This window comes from Cavia porcellus, unplaced genomic scaffold, assembly GCF_034190915.1.
Source record: "Cavia porcellus strain 051 isolate PalLab524CR breed Dunkin Hartley unplaced genomic scaffold, mCavPor4.1 scaffold_15, whole genome shotgun sequence".
NCBI lineage: Eukaryota > Metazoa > Chordata > Mammalia > Rodentia > Caviidae > Cavia > Cavia porcellus.
The window spans coordinates 34082274-34097310 of NW_026947498.1; the positions used below are offsets into that span (position 1 = coordinate 34082274).

The 15037-nt window shown below is 32.6% G+C and overlaps 1 long non-coding RNA gene across 1 annotated transcript; it reads left to right on the forward strand.

Annotated features, from left to right (window-relative positions):
* Positions 1-7389: 7389 nt before the first annotated feature.
* LOC134470562 (uncharacterized) lies at positions 7390-10783 on the forward strand. The gene is made up of 2 exons (XR_010039506.1): positions 7390-7473; positions 9178-10783. It is a non-coding gene; the product is annotated as an uncharacterized LOC134470562 (long non-coding RNA).
* The last annotated feature ends 4254 nt before the right edge of the window (positions 10784-15037 follow it).

The window sequence follows — 15037 nt, forward strand, 5'->3', positions numbered from 1 at the left end:
CCTTAAGATTGATACGAACCTTGCACTATGAGCCAAGTGGAAAAATTCTAAGTACACTCTTGGGGCTTTGTGAAGGAGAAGAATTAAGTGACTATAAATGAGAATACTTCATTTTAATTTTCTCAGCCTCTGAATGATACCACTACTCTAGATGCATGAAGCATTTTAAATACATAAAGAATGCAATTCAACTAAATTATGCAAATACCAATACATTTGCTTTTTACTTGATGATTTCAATAACTTTGTAAAAATGACTTATCCAAGGCTTAGTTCTTTAAGAATCTTCAAACAATAGATAAATGCCTTGATTATACCCCAATACAGCTTTTCATGAGTATAGTGCTACAATATAAAAATGTCAGTTCCTGAAGCCTCAAACAGAAATGTGCTATACTTTGTCAGATTTTTCTTTCTCCAAATGGATAATTATATCATTCAGAATATTTAATTTTTGAATCAAATGTTATATTTAATTTAATTTCTAAATTAAATTTTAGAGTAAGTTAAATTACAATTTTATGTATCTTATTTTAATTGAATTTTTGTGTGTAATTTATGAGTTGAGAACCATAAAAGGATTTTACCAGACTTGGAAGCTGACAATTTAGTCTGCGACAGTTCTGGGGATGCTGACAGAAGGTACAAAACATTTGGATTGGACATAAAATATGTTTTTGTTCAAGACACCAGAAGCAGTAAGAGAGAGCTCTATTTTTGCATCAGTGCCTGACTCCCTGATCTCTGTAGTGTTCTGGGCGACTGCAGTGCAGGTGAGCACAGATGGATGCTGAGCACACAGACTTCGTGACACAGCTGAAGAATTCAGAGCTTAGGAAATCTCAACCCTTAATGCGGGGGCTGAAAAACAATTTGGTTTAACTTCTGCACCAGAAGAAGACATAATCTTTATTGTACTGGACAGTAAGCAAATCTGCCTCCTCTCCGGAGACCGACACTATTTTCTAGACCCTGATTACAGAAGATCACTGAGAGGAGAGTCACACAGAAAGGTTTCAGTGGCAATGTTTACAAAACATGAGGAAATATAAGAGATCCCTAATATCCTGTAGCAACTGGCTTTTGTCACAAAAGTAATTCTGATCATGGGAAAATTTTCAGCAAAACTCTTAAAAACACAGAATATTTTTCACACCAATAAGCTCATAGTGATCCTTGTCTTTTGCAATTCATTTTATACATTATGCACTCTTCTGTGTTAGAAGGTATAAAAATATACCTCATATTTCTATACAAATGTAGAAATTGAATATTTCAGCAAAATTCCTTCAATTAATTGCTGGTTAATTTATGTTTATTCTTTCAAGTTTTTTATAAATGATGTGTTATACCAAACTTCCTTGAACTTACATTTTGAAACTTTTTTTCTATTCGCCACTCCAAGACTATGTGAGATTTCAATTTGAAAGTGATAAAATGGTGCTATAAAAATTGCACTAGTTTTTTGTTAGTTTGTTTGTATTGTTAGTTTGTTTCCTGCCTCCAAAATTTGCCAATTCTGAGTGACATCACATCTATCAGATATAATAATGACTCCTCAGATATGCTCAGATTTTAGTCCTCAGAATCTTGAACAAATTACTTTCTTACAGCTCCAGTCCCTTTCATCTCAGAACAAGAATTTTGAGAAGAAAGATAATTCTGGATCATGTAGGCTCGTCCAATATGAAGACAAAGGTTCTTCTAAGTGAAAGAAGACTGAAGAAATACAATGAGGGAATCAGGACTGGTGTAACGGCACCCTGACTAAATGTGGAATGTGGCGGCCTCCAAACACTATAAAGACAAAAAAAAAAAAAAGTCAAGAAAAATTATTCTCCAGAGGCCCATACTGCAACTTTGCCAACAAGCTAACTTTAGCCTCATAAAGTCAGTTTCAGACTTCTAAGCTCTGCAGCAGAAACTAATTAATGTGAGCTCTCTTCCTCTAGCTCAGTTTGCTGGAGCATCATCAGATAACACAAGAAGATTCTTTTTTTTTTTCATCTTTGCCAGTATAACAGGCAAAAAGTATGGTCTCTATTTTTAAATTTACATAGAGTGAAACTGACCATCTTTCATGTGATTTTATAAATATGTTTTTGCTGTTGGTCTTTTTATCACCAATTATAAGTGCTCTTTTTGTGTGTAGAAAATTGGTCCTTCATCATAAATGCTGGAAAATTTTGGCATTTGGTATTGGTATGCCTATGGATTCTCTTTTAGAGAAGAAATTTTAAATATTTGCATAACTATATCTTTTATATATTTTTTATTTCTAATTCTTTGGAGATGGCGGCTTCCTATGTTGCCCAAGTTAATCTCATAGTCCTCTGCTTAAGCCTCAGCCTCTCCAGTAACTGGAACTGTAGATGTTTTTTCATTTTCCTTTTCTCTTTTTTTCCTTTTATCCGTTCTCTTTTTTCTCTTTTTCTTCCTTCTTCCTTTCTTTTTTTTCCTTCCTTCATTCTTTCCTTTCTTCCTTCCTTTGTGCTTTTCTTTCAGTCATTGAAAGTTTTTTCTTCTAAATTATAAAAATATCTAATGATATTTTACCTTTATGCTTTCTAGTTCTAAATTTGCTTGCTGTCTTAAGTGTCTAGAATATCACCTGGACAAAGAGGAATTACTCAGAAGTATCTACAAATAATTGAAGTGATTATGACTTACTTGGATAAAGGTGTGAGGTAGGTATGTAACTCCATTTATTACATATTTTAAGTTACTTTTCATTCTTTGGGATATTGCTTATTTAAAATGCTAGGTAATTTTAAATAAGGTAATTTTTTTTGTTTTACTTAATTCCTATATGCCATTGTATCTAGTTTTGACTATTGTGCTATATTCTATTTCCTTGACTCATCTCTCTGCCTTATCTGTTGTAACTTTTGTATTTCGTTATGGAATAACCTCTTATAGAAAGACTTTAAAAGTTTCTAGCTAAACCTGTAATTTTTTTGAAAATTTTTGAAGTTTTCTCCATGATAATATTTTTTGTCATTTTAAAATATTACTTCTTTACACCAATCCTGTTATTATTTTTAATTTTGTGAATTTTCATGATAGCATTTTAGTTTTCAAGAAGGAAAATTCTCTTTTAACTAATGGGTATAGTGTCTGAAATAGGTAAGTGTCTTTGCATATATTATTGATATTAATAAATGCAAACTTTGAGACTTGCTATAATTTCACTGAAAAACATGGACCTTGACTTTCTTTGTGGATCAACTCTAATTTGATAGCTTAATAAAATTTCAAGCAGTTATATGATTTTTTAAAAATAATAATGTATGTAAATATGCTTGCATGATATACAAGCATATATAATTAGGATAATTTGAAAAGCTAGAAGATCTTGAGAATTTATCTTTCATATTGCAGTGTGAATGTACATTTATAAAAGAAATAAAATACATCAACGTTTGTCAACATAAGAAAGATCACAAAACCAACAGCTCAGAAATGGAAACTTCGTTAATATTTATGTAATTTAATAGCTTATAAATATCTAATTAGAAATCACTAGGAACTAAAAGAGTAGACAATGAATTATTCTGAGGCAATCAACTAGATGTTTTGGTACAAATTATGTATAATCCTTGAAGTAGGTAAAGTTCTAAAAATGTCAGTTAAGATTTCACTCTCTAATCCAGTGGTGGCAAACCTGTGTCTTTAATTTATGTTGTTTTGTTTTTCTTTTAAAACAAAATATGTTAATATAGAGTTGATTTTTCAAAACTAAAACTTCAGCATTCAGGTTCAATTACAGTATTGGTACTCGGTCTCTAAAAGGTTCCCCAACACCGCTCTAATTTGTAGAAACAAGATTATTTCCCCTCTGACAGCCTTCCTTTGATTCTGTTATATTATATGCTCTATGGATCTTAAAATAGGGTGAAACTCTGAGTTCAGAAGATGATTTTTCTCCAAACAGATAGGACCCCAACACATTCAACACCTTAATTTTTGTCTTGTGAAACCCTAAGCAATTGAGAGTACCTGGGTTTCTGACCTATGAAAATGTGAGTTAATAAGTTTTGTTCCATATTGTTATGTAGCAATAGAAGTTTGTGGTCTACATTTCAGATGTTCCTGGAGCAACTGCCTTACAGTTGAGTTTTATTTCTATGAATGAGATCAATAGAGAACCTAGAAAGTTTGCCCAGCTCTCTCCTGAAGGGACACCAGGAGCCTGCTGACCGCCTGAGCTCCAGGTATACACAGAGCACCATGGAGAGGGGATCTGACAGACTCAGGCAATCTCATGACACTGCTTCTTCTTGTCATCATTGTCGCCCTTAATGAAAGGTGAATACAGATAATTTTTTTCTGTACTGATTCTGATGCAAAATAAAAAACAGTATAGGCTCAAGCATGAGACTAGTGGTGGAAATTTTGGTTTGTTTTCCAACAACTTGAAATTTTTGAATGAAAATATAATAAAATCAAGAATTTTAGTCATTTTTACTGGTATATAAATTGGTGTTATAAGAAAAATTATCTTTTACAAGGGTAATTCTACATATTTAGAAGAATGGAGGCTTATTCTTAGATCATCTTAACTATTTTTCATTAAAAAATGCAAACTAGTCAGAGAATGACCTGCCACTTTTAACTATTTTATTATACCATGATGTAGTAAAATGCTTACCTCTCATAATATGATTAACGGGGTTGAGAGAATTGTTAGAAAATTACTGCATTTCCTTTTGGTGATACTCACCTATTGTAAAGTAATTATAAGTGAGATAATGGTGACATTTCATTAAACGTAAATTTAATTATTTACCCAGAACATTAATCTGAAGGTCATCACTGAAGTAAATCCCCGTAAAGTCTCTTTCTGGAAAAAAAAAATCCTATGAAATCTAAAACATAGTTTTGAAATATTTTTAGTAATAAAACAGATAAATTAAGGTATATCATATATGATATTGTATATATCTAAATTGTATCTATAAATTTAAGTTATAAAATATAAGAAAAAAAGAAAATATAGGTGGGATGGTTCTATAAAAATTGTAGGATCCAGATAATACATATAATGCAAATTTATAAAGTAATCCTAGAAAAACATTGAAATAAATTTATAAAAATATAAAAGGGGATCTATATAATAAGGTGATAGAAACATGTACAGTTTCTATCACCTTATTATTAAGATAGTAGGTCTGACCATCTCCATCCACCCCATTTTCTTCTTGAAAATCCACTCACTACCCACAGCTGCTGCTGTTGAAGACATAAACTTTTCCTACATCTGCTAGTAGTCACTTGACCCAAGCTAGACCATCCAATCCTTTGGGAATATGAAACCAAAGATCACAGTTAACCTAGGGCTGAGTCAGCTGTTTTTTATGTATGTGTATATGCATTTTAAAGCAGCAAGAGCAAATTTATAGAGGAAGGAAATAATGTTAGCACATCAGCGTCTTTTGCGTTTTCTGGCTACAGACTTCACGAAATCAGTGTTCATCAGTGTCACTTGTGGCTTGGTTCAGTGATGGCTAACCTTTTAGAGACAAGCACCCGAAATGCAATCTGAAACACACTTATTTAATACAAAGTGTCAGCATTGCAGTTTTCTTTTCTAAACCAAAACTAATGTTTTGGTTTAGAAAAGAAAACCCATGCATTAACATCTTCTGTCTTAAAAGAAAAACAACATGCATGCAGAAGGTTTACAATCACTGTTAATTTGTTTGAGTGAGCTTATGTTTCTTCAAATGATCCATATACACACACATAAAAAAGGATGAATAATTTTCTTTTGAATACTGTTTTTCTTAATTTTTATACTAAAAATGTAGATTTATTTTGGAGACAGGGTCTTGTTATGTAGCTCAGCTACCCTTGGACTCACTAGCAGCCCAGGCTGTATTTGAACTCTCAGCAATCCTCTGTCATCAGCCTCCAAAAGCCGGGTTTGCAGATGTGTACCATCTCGTCAGCTTATACATACAGATTTGTAAACAAAAGATATTTTAATTTAAAAGTCTGTAAAAAAATATGCAAAAGTTAAAAATATGTCTACAAAACACAAGTGGATAGTCAAAGTAGAAATACTTTATACATATTTATAATGAATATTAATCACAAAATTGATATGACTTGTAAAAATTTGTTCTATCGATAAAATTAATTTCATAAAATAAAAATAAACCCAGTTAGAAACATGGCAGATATTATAATAGGAAACAAGGATTAAAACAATCAGGGTAGCCGGAAACAAAATTTGTGCATTCTCTAGCAGTCAGGGGCAAAAAAAGCACAATGTATGATTTTTCTCTTCACAGTATGACTAAATAAACCATTCTAGTTCTTTTTAAAAGAGTCAAGTTTTACTCTGATTTTCAAGTCTGAATTGCAAGTTTTTCAATATATATAATTGTAGTATTAAACAATTTGTTCCTTAGAAAAGTCAGAGTACAATCTAAAACTTTAATTTTTTTTTTTCGTCTTTTTATCGGTACCGGGGATTAAACTCACGACTGCCTGCTTGCAAGGCAGGCGCTTATGCCGCTGAGCTAAATCCCCAGCCCCTAAAATTTTAATTTTACCTCTTTGAAATTTGTGATTTAGCAAGGTCAATCAGTATCACTTGGACCAGACAGAAATAAAAACATGTTAGATGACCCAGAAATATTTTCTTATACGACTATTTGTTTGCTACTTTAGTATTATTTAAATTGTTATATTTTGAAATCATTTCCAGTATAATATAAGTGAATCATCTTGGCATATAGCTTTGCAATTATAGAAACCTAAAACTGGGAAAGTTAGAGGTATAGTTATATGACATGCAGCTTGATTTTACTTTCTAAAAATTAAAGCTGTTTTCTATATTTGTGTTGAATTCATGGTTCTCACTCTTATCAAATCAACTGTTTAAACTTCCAGTGAGAATCTGGTGTTGTTGATTAATATGAGTCATGATTGCCAAAAGGCTTTTATGTAGGTGGAAAAATAATATTAACATTATTAAAAATTAGAGTCTTGTGTTCTTGCCCAAGAACAGAAGCTTACCCTCAACTTTGTACATTGTTTCGTGTGCAAAAAGAAAAACAAAATCGTAACTCAGTTAAAATATAAACTTAGAAAATGAATCTGTGTTACTCAAGCAGTGTCACTAAAGTTTATCTTGGTAAATGCAGGAGAGACATTTTTGCTTGGTTTGTTCAGAATATGTAAAATCTATAGTTGGAGGCAAAGTTCTGGGAAATAACATTTGTGTACCGTAGGAAGAGTTCAGTAACATTAAACATGTTTACCTGGCTCTTACCCCAACTTCATGCAGTTATCTTTTTTACTTTTTATCTTTAGTGGAATGTTTATAAGTTTTAATTTTCAAGGGTGCTTAGGAAAAGCAATATTTCATTTCTGTTCAACAGATATTACCTTCTTATTGCTGCCAAAAACTGAGGTCATGGAGGTGATTTGGCTGATGGCCCAGTGTAATCAAAGTGACTGCAGGTAAAGTGAAATGTTTAATTATAACTCTCATTTTCAAAATGACTTCTTGAATAAATGGTAGATCAGACATAGGCACAGATTGCCGGAGGCGATTGTGCTTTCTGTGTGGACACAGGAAGGAAATGACAAAATGAGCCTGTTCGTGCAATACTTGGCTATGTAAAAATTCATTCATGCTGAGAGAATCAGTAGAGCACGGTACAATATTAAAATTCTTTTGAAAAGAGGAGTTAGAATAAGTCAACATGGGGACAAATGTTGGTAAGAATTCTTAATACATTTTAAGAGTTTAGAGTGTGAACATGAATTATAAAGATGAAAATATAACAGATAATCACATATTTATTTGTAAAATCAGAAATATTGCAAATAAACATAAAACACAAAAATGTATATATCCTGTGTTCCAACAATTCTTTTTTGTAGTTATCTATGTCATATAAAATAAAATATGAGTATTTATATATGTAGACACAAGCATATAGAAAAATTTCAAAAAATAGTTGTACTTATTGATGTGTATTGCTATATATGCATAAGGAAAGACTAAGGAAGGATATTCAACTCTCATCAGCTGTTATTCTGAAGTATATGACTGCAAGCATGAAAGGAAAAATTTTCATTTTCTTACAAAATGTATTTTTAAAAAATTCTTCATGTCATGGGCACTTATTATTCATGAATTTTGCATTTTTATAGTTAAAAATTGATTTATAAGTACACCTGCATCTTAACCATACAGTTTCCACAGGTAGACTGCGTAATTAATTCATATTTTTAAATATTATACAACAGTTTCAATATCTGATATATTCCATTAGAGGAAAAGATATTACGGTTTTACATGGTTAGCTATTTTTGCATCTTTTAATTTAATAAGACCGCGATAGTAAGGGACAAGAGTTAGGGTAGAGTTTAGAACGCACAGATTGTAATAATGTACTAGCAAAAGTTGCTGTGATTTTACACGGACTTTAATGCTGATTAAATATTAAAAACTGACAGGACAGAAAAAAAACGAGATTTGCTGAATTATAGAATGGATCGTCACAAAATTAATGAATATCCTAATTGCATGCTTGCATGTAGAAAAGAGATTATAAGAAAAATAAAAATAAAGGATACTATCAAATCAAATCAAAATAAAAAAGGATTGATGAAGAGGTGCTACCCTCCTAAACAAACATACAAACAAACAAAGCTGTGATGAGCAGATTCAAGATACGCTTTCTACCCCACAAACATTACTAAAAGGCGAGGGACAAGCATGACCTACACAGAGACCTTACCTTGAAGAAACACAAGAAGTAGAATCATCCGAGCCAGAGAGCCGGGAGGCCAGGACCCAAGAGCCTGGAGAATGACTTGATGCTGAGCATCGGTAACAGAAGGCTCAAACTCCCAGTTTATCATTTTTACTTATTTGTAAAATGTCTTCATTTCTTTCTATAATCAAACATTAATAATAATCTTCACTGACTGGCCATAAGATAAAAGTTTAACTAATCACCAAGGGATTTCAGATGTTCTAAAAACTAAAATCTGCATCTGTATTAAGATAGGCATTTGGATCAGGAAATGGTCTTTAAACTGGATTATATCACTTACTAGTTGAGATATTGAACTTCAGAGATAACATATACTCTGTAAAATAATGCTAAGCACACCTACCACATTAGTAGAAATTTCTTTATACTTTTATAGGCTGATGTTCCTTTGGACCCCCTACACACCTCTTCAATCAAGTAAGTCTTCACTCAAAAGAGGCAGCCTGGAAAGCTGCCCCAACAGCCACACATCTAATGCTCAGCCGTTCTTCAAGATGAATGTCAGCACACTTTTTCTCCACTAAAGTCACTTTCTGGCATTTCTTTTTTTGAACCTTGGACTGAAATTGTCTATACCATACACATTTTTGTTCTATTAATCAAGTATCTCATTTGTACATATGTAATTTTGATAAAGATACGGTTAGAACAATATTTCCTAAATTGATGCCTATTTGAAGATCACTAAGTGAGTAGAAGGGCTGTGACCTGCGTTTTACAAAAGTACAAGAAAAAGAAAATATGACAAAGAAAAAATACATTAGAAAATGTCATGCATCCAATGTCTATTGCTTGATTAAATAAAGGTGTGCGTGTGTGTGCGTGCGTGTGTGTGTGTGTGTGTGTGTGTGTGTGTGTGTGTATGTGCCCACACAAAAGCATGCTTGATCATGAAATAAGGTATGGAGAGTCAAAATACTCTTCATTTCTATCTTAGTCAAGTCTCATTGCATTACAATGTCTTGGAGTACTTCTGATTTAATTCCCTCAGAGGTCTCAATAAATGAATCATAATTATGTGAGTGGTGATCTCAGAGATTCTCAATCACACAGAAGAATAAATATTTGCAATTCAATAAATTTTGAAAATGAAGGTCAAATTTGGGAAAGGTAGACAAGAATTTCTAACTACTTAAATCGTGCTAAAAATAAAAAAAATTGGTCTCAATTGAGTTGAGCAGTATAATGAGAAAGGGAGATTATAAGAATATTTGTAAAACAAGAACTTATTGGACTTTATATATGGGGTCAATTGGGTTCAATGCAAATTTCTATGATACAATAATCTAGCTACAACTCACTTTACCCTCATGCCTAGATTATTAGTCATCTCTTAAAATTTATAATATTGATTGCAAGTAATTATTTTAAATAATTTGCTTATTTTAAATAGAGCTTCCCATTATTTTTATTATTTCAAAATAATAGCTCCTCCCCAAGAATCTAAGGTTGGTCTCTAGAAATAGGATATAACGTATGGTTTTCATTTTATTTTTTATTGAGTTACTAATACAGAGCAATAAAATTAAAGCAAATAGAATACTAAAGCTAGTGACAAATATATTTAGCATTTGGCATTTAGGATGTTACTATGTATAAGTCATGAATCATTTCCTTTAGCCTACTTAGCTACGTCATACATCAATGCCTCCTATTTCAATTTATATTTTTGCTATTTATTTCTTCCCTGCATTTTATTTGCGGAAGCAAAATGGCACCTTTGATTCTTGTATACGTCTATCAAGACTCCCCTCAGGCGTCTCCTCCTGAATGTCTTTGTTCATTACATCCAAGCCTGTTCTCAGTGACCAGTTTTCCATCCCAGGGATCATATTGCAGAGAGAGTGATACATATAACTCTTTCTGCTATCTAAGACTTTCTCTTTGGGGCAAAATTTCTTATCTGTTTTAAATACCCAACTCAAAAAAGTTGATTGCATGATTAAATTGAAATGATATCATTAAATAAAGCAATTACCCAATATTTCTGTGTGTGGGTTGACTTATTACCACTAGATGTCATTGTTAATCACCAGAATGTTGTAGGACAGAAGCATTAGAACTTAGTAGCAACTTTGAAATTCGAAAGCTGAAATAACTAATAATTATCTTAACACATTTTGGAGGGACAAAACTTGACCTGACCTGAACTTATTTTATAACAAATTATGAATATATATGCCACGAATCTATTTATTATCTTTTCCATACAATCTAAACATTATTAACAATTAAGCATAAGATGCTGCCCAAACCTCACAGGAAGTATTTTGAAATATTTGTACTATGCTCTACATTATATTTCTCAGATGCAATGCACCATGATTTCTGAAAACCAGGTGGCAGAAAAGCTTTTGATAATTGATTCTTGCACCAGCAATGCCGTTGTTATGTTGTTTAGGAAGTATGATAATAGTGAAGACATTCATTGAGTTCTAATGTATGCATTATGGTAGCCTAATTTCACTCATTCTTATATATAATTATGTATCCAATTATGTCACTCTAAACCGTGCTCTTTTAACTTTCACCATATATGGCAATATAAAACTAAACTTTGAGAACATGTGTACTATATTTTAAAGTTTAACTGGTACAAAATGCGGTCGAAATAGAAATATATTGTTTATATTTTTCTGATTAAATCTTGATTTTGTACTTAGGTTTTACTATTATTGGGAATTATACTTAAAATTCCGTGTCATGAATCTTTATGATATATTTGTCGTATTTTAATAAATTGATCCCACATATTCATTTTAGCATTTTATACACTCCCTGCCATTTTAGAAGGGTTTTATAGTGCCTGTCAGTATCCTAGTTTAAAATATTTCAACCAAACATGGTATGAAATAGAAAATTTTTAAACTGTTAATCTGACTTTCCTCATTCCTCCAAAGTTATATGAATTTATTTTGAAAGAATATCTCTCTAAATGTATAAGAATTGAGGGACCGTTCACAATGCCTCCATGTTAGAATATTTCTCCCAATGTATAAGAATTGAGGAACCTTTCACAATGCCTCTATGTTAAAATGATCACCAGAAATCAGCTTTCTTGCTTCCTAACACCTACCATTGCATTTTTTTCATGTATATTTACTTGTTCTCAACCCTCTTGCCTTATTTCTTGGTTTACTGTGAAAAACCCAGTGAAGAGCCAGGTATAAATCCACATTTTGTAATAGGAAGATCATGTAAGTCTGAGTCGGAAACTCTTGCTCTTAGCCCCCGACAACTTGCAGATTAGTTTAATAATATGAGCATCTCCTTTCATCTTTTTCGTATGAAAGTAAGCTACAAAATATTGACATTTCTGCTTTCCATGTTTCTATCACATTTTCATAGTTATTATAGAGACATTCTGCTTATGTTCTGTAATACTGAACTAGTCTGGAGGAATTAGATTTGGGTTTTCCTACTCTGAGACCCACATTTGTCAACCTGTTAGACCTAGACATTTTAATAACAATCCGAAATGTCTCTTTGCCCTCTGTTTCTTGAACTCATCCAATTTGCAGTATTTTGATTATCATTCTAGTTGCTGACATGCTATGCATTCTAGCTCCCTTATTAAGATCCTGGCCATGAAACATATAAAAATATATTTTGCAGGCAAAAGCCACAAGAAAGATGAAAGAAAGTATATTGCTATGATTAAGAGCACAGACTTTTGAGCCAAAGAAATGACTTTTAAGTTCTTTCTCTATATTTTACTAGTTTTGGGACATTTACTTAACCTTTCTTTGCAGTTTTTTTTGATGTACAAAGTAGCAAGATTAATAATATATTCATCATGAATGATTTAATGGAGTTAAACTCCTTAAAACTTTGGCTGGCTCCTAATAGGTACTACCTGTGTATTTCCTATTTTAATTTGAGTCATAGCATGGTGGCTGTGAAAACATTAACTCTGAATCTGAACAGAATATACTGTAATCCTGGTTAAGTCAGTTATTCCCTGTTGAAATTTTCTTAGTGGTAAAAAAAGAAAAAAACAACAGTATAAACTTCCATGTTTGATAATAAACAATAAGTGATTAATGTTTGCAATGAGTATGTTAGGCTGCATAGCATATAATATGTAATTGATAAATAAAATTACTTACATTAACAATGAATTGAAATTGGAAAAGTCTCAAAAGTGCCTTCTGGAATTTGGCAAGGCAACTCCTTGGCTTGTATTTATCTTATTTTGTGGAATAATTAAGACAAGTCAGTAATGGAAAAATTGAGGTTTAAATTGTTATGTATTAAATAGAAACTGCATATGAGATACACGTTTAGAGATTTCAAGTAGAAATTGGATCTGAATTTTAGAAAAGTTGTCTTAACTAAATGAAGATTTTTAGGAACTACATCTAAGAGATGATACATAAAGCTATAGGAAAAATTATATCACCTAATGAAAGAATGAAATAAAAAAAAAAAGATCTAGGGAAGCTTTTCCAAGCCTATAAGAAATTCTGAATTTTGAAGTTAAATTGTGAAAGGAGAATCATCAAATTAACAGAGAAACTGAAATGCAAGAGAGAGAACTGAGTAAGTAGAACTAATAAGCAAGAAGTCAGAGAGAATGTGGAATTTAGAGTCTGAGTGCAGACACTTCAGTAGAACGACAACTATTTGTCAAAAGCTACTTATGGGGACCTGACCAAGATCCCCACCTCCCAAATGAGTGTATGGCAAAGGCTTAAATAAATGAAACAAGTGGTATGATTTTAGGGAGTTTGAGAGTCTGGAGCTAAGACCAAGAGCTTCTCTGACAGCCCATATTTATTAAGTATTCAAACAAAGAGACGGGATCCTGAGGAAAGTTCGAGAAATGAGCAGGACCTTGGGAGTCACTTCAAAGACTTCTCCAGGTAGTAAATTATGCCAATTTAGGAGAACTGTCTTATCTCCACGAAGACATTTACGGAAGGAGTGAGACTGCAGAAGTGAAATTCCTTCAACTGCAGTCTCTATTTACTTAGTGTTGGACCAAGGTGTCCACAGCTGTAGCCTTATCTTGCCCTTCGAGGTATCTCTGGCCTCACAAGCCACTGTAGACCTCAGCCAGGACCAGTGATTCATAGAGGTTCACTTTCTGTGAATCAGCTTCCATCACCAGGCAAGGGGCCGAGGCCTGGACAGACTCATAGAGAAACATAGAAAGCCAATTAGTAAAATTTAAAGCCTGATCAGAGCCATTTCGTAGTGGTCCCCAACAGCTACTGAATAGGCAATTGAAATGGAGACAGCAATCTGTTCACTGTTTCATCATTTTAAGGTTGAGCCAGTTTGACCACAGGTTTCAGGCAGGCTGATGAGGATGGAAATTCACTTCAAGTACAAAGCAAAGCACTGAACACAGTAAGTTTTGATACTGTTTTACTTTGACTAAGAAAGATGGCACAAATAGTAAAGCCATTGGTGGATTAAAATTCAGAGCCAAGTGAGATTCCTTTGAATAAAGATTCTCCTAGAATTTGATTTTGTTTTGTGAACCGCATATGAATAAATAATTAAAACTAAAATTAAAATTAAAAAAAACAAGTAATTGCCATTGAGAGAGAGAGATACAGTTTCATTAATAGGAGATGAATTCAGACTGAATTAGTTTGTAGATTTGGTGATAGGAATAAAATAAGAGTGAAACCTACCAGGTTGCTGTTTGTCTGTTCAATAGCAGATGTCTGTTATATCTGTGGTTAGTGTGGAAAAGAAAAACGACTTTGAGGTTTTACGATAGAAAAACTATGTGCAGGGCATTGGTTACACAGATGATTCTGAACTGTTTTGCATACATTATCTAAAATAAAGGCCTCTTTTTCTTTCTCCAACATACTTGAGAATCTTCCTTATCCATCAGAAATTTGCTTCATCTTTATAAGAAAATAATAAGTAACTATGTTAATATGAGGCTACTTTTCAAAGCCAGGGTGAAACCTGAGGGAGCGTCTCTGTCTCTCCAGCCCTCTCTTCTGCTCTAGTGTACTATGTCTCCAGAAGTGTCTGCTGGATATTACATTGGCCGGTTTCTGACACCACCCCAATTATCTTACTGCCTCTACTTTTTCTTTCTGATTACCATTCCTTTTAACTTATCATTGCCTGATTTAGGTCTAAATAGAAGTTATGATTTCATGGACTTGGAACACTGAAAGAGTCTATGTGTGTGTATTTGTGTCTCAGTAATAGTTAAATTTACTATGATATGCATTTTGGATCTCTAATTTAAAATAAGCTTGAAG